We start from the raw sequence: 3,024 nt of genomic DNA on the forward strand, positions 1-3,024 counted from the left end.
TAAGCCCTAGAGAGAACCGGACTGGAGGGAATATACCTCAACATAATTAAAGCCATGTATAACAAACTCACAGCCAACATCAACCTAAATGGAGAAAAACTGGAAGCATTCCCATTGAAATCAGGAACCAGACAAGGCTGTCCAATATCTCCACATCTTTTTAAGATAGTGCTTGAAACTCTTGCAAGAGCAAGAAGACAAGAGCAGGAAATTAAAGGAGTAATAATTGGAAAAGAAGAGATCAAATTATCCCTTTTTTCAGATGATATGATATTATATCAAAGAGATGCCAAAAATTCCACCAGAAAACTCCTAGAAATTATTAACACGTTCAATAAAGTGGCAGGTTACAAAATTACCTACAAAAGTCTGTAGCTTTTCTATATACCAATAACAAGCAATCAGAGAAAGAGCACATGGAAATACTCCCCTTCACAATAGCTGCAAAAAAAATAAAATATCTCTAAATAAAACTTACCAAGACATTAAAGAGCTCTACAGTGAAAATTTTAAATTTTTAAAGAAAGAGATTTAGGAAGACATCAGAGATGGAAGGACCTCCCATGCCCATGGATTAGAAGAATTAATATTGTGAAAATGACCACCCTACCAAGTAATTCATAGATTCAATGCAAGGCCAATGAAAATCCCCATGACATTTGTCACAGAATTGGAAAAAAAAAATCCTAAGATTCATATGGAAGCACAAAAGGCCTCGGATAGCCAAAACAACCCTGAGCACTAAGAGCAATGATGGGGGGATTACCATACCAGATTTTAAGCTGTATTACAGAGCTATAGTCATAAAATCAACATGGTACTGGCACAAAAATAGGCCCATAGATCAATGGAAAAAAATTAAAGACCCAAATATAAGTAAATGCAATTTCATCCACCTGATATTTGACAAAGAGGCCAAGAATATTCACTGAAGAAAGCATGTTCAGCAAGTGGTGCTGGCAAAACTGGATCTCCACCTGTAGAAGAATGAAACTAAACTCCTATCTTTCACCCTGCACAAAAGTCAATTCCATGTGGATCAAAGACCAAAATGTAAAGCCTGAAACTCTGAAACGGTTTGAATAAAACATAGGGGAAAATCTATAAGATGTAGGTGTAGGAAAGGATTTTCTAAACCAGACATCAATTGCTCAGGAAAAAAAGGGGCAAGAATTAACAAATGAGACCTCATTAAACTAAAAGGCTTTTGAACATCAAAGGAGGCAACCAGGGAAGAGAACGGCAAATCCACAGAACGGGAGAAAATCTTCACCAGCGACACATCTGACAGAGGTTTAATATCCAGAATTTATAATGAACTCAAAAAACAAAGAAACAAGACAAGAAGTAACCCAATTAAAAGATGGGCTAAGGAGCTGAACAGAGAGTTGTCAAAAGAAGAAGTAAAGATGGCTCTGAAGCATCATAAGATATGTTCAACATTACTAGTAATTAGCGAAATGCAAATTAAAACCACTTTAAGATTTCATCTTATCCCAGTCAGACTGGATAAGATTAAGAGAACAAATGATACCAAATGTTGGAGAGGATGTGGGGAAAGGGGAACACTCATCCACTGGTGGTGGGGCTGCAAACTTGTCCAACCCCTGTGGAAAGCAGTGTGGAGAACTCTTAAAAAACTAAAAATGAACCTACCATTTTACCCAGTTATACCACCCCTTGGCAAATACCCAAAGAACTCATCCTACTGCAGAGACACTTGTACATCCATGTTTCTTGCTGCTCTTTTCACAATAGCTAAGAGATCGAAGTAACCTAAATGTCCCTCAACTGATGAGTGGGTAATGAAAATGTGGTTCATTTATACGTTGGAGTTTTGCTCAGCAGTAAAGAAAGATGAAATCATGAAATTTGCAGGTAAATGGATGGAACTAGAAATTGATATACTAAGTGAAGTAATACAGACTCAGAAAAAAAATTTCATATGTTCTCCCTCATATGTGGATCCTAGAACCAAACCCCGATAAGTCAGTATGTATCCAGACATAACTACAGGAAGTAGGATGATGGAAAGAAACAGGGAGGTAAAGGAAAAGAAAGAACCTGAAAGAGAAAAACAGTAGGAAACAGGCCTTAGTAAGGGAGATATGATTAAAAATTGGGTTAGTTTAAGGGAGGGGGAAGGGAAGGGTATACAAGGAACCTAAGGGACAAAGGAAAAGAAGGAGCTCAAGAGAGGTAGGACTGTAGGAAAAGGGTATTATTAAGGGAGAAAAGGGGGAAATGGGGGCACCTTAGTGGGAAAACCATGATGGAGTGATAAAACAATGTGAGAAATAAATAATGCCTAGCTATTTTTAAAAACCAGAGCAAACCATATTAGTCCAAAAACCTACTGACAAATTACACATACCAGATCAAGAAATATATGTCTATAGTTAATGCTTGTCTGAGAACAATTGGTCTTTGCCCAAGATTTATCTATATGACACACAGTATCAGAAGTACCAGACTGGTGGAACTAATCTTCTTGGATGTTTAACAGACATACATTGAGGCCTATGCTAATTTGGTCAGAGGGACATAAAGGACAGTTTTTGCTCTTTCTGCTCCAAGTTGACTTAGTTCCAGGGGACAAAATGTCCTGTAATTGTGGTGGGTCACCTGTCCTCTTGATCAAGGAGGCCGAGGAGACCCCATGAGAAAGACATGAACCAGTGTCCAGTCTAAAAAGTGGAGGGTCAACACAGAGAAATCATTTCCTCCATGCTTCCAAGTAAAGCCAACCATGGTCGAGCAGGTCCTTTGACTTATCTTCACATAGGCAGAACTGGTTAAAGAAAGGAGCTAGGGGCTCCTCAAGCCCATGTGACCCCTGAGGAACAGATCCTCAAAGGGCCTTAAGAGTAAAAATAAATTGGTTTATCTGGGCCAACTGCATGGCCTTAAACACTCAAAAGCAAAGTATAACCAAAGATTAAAGGGGCCAACATAATTTCATAAGAGTCCATATGTATAGCTAAAGGCTACATAACAAGCAACAATGCCAGACAAGTGATACCT

The sequence above is a fragment of the Nannospalax galili genome, unplaced genomic scaffold, assembly GCF_000622305.1.
Source record: "Nannospalax galili isolate Female #2095 unplaced genomic scaffold, S.galili_v1.0 scaffold203, whole genome shotgun sequence".
Taxonomy (NCBI): domain Eukaryota; kingdom Metazoa; phylum Chordata; class Mammalia; order Rodentia; family Spalacidae; genus Nannospalax; species Nannospalax galili.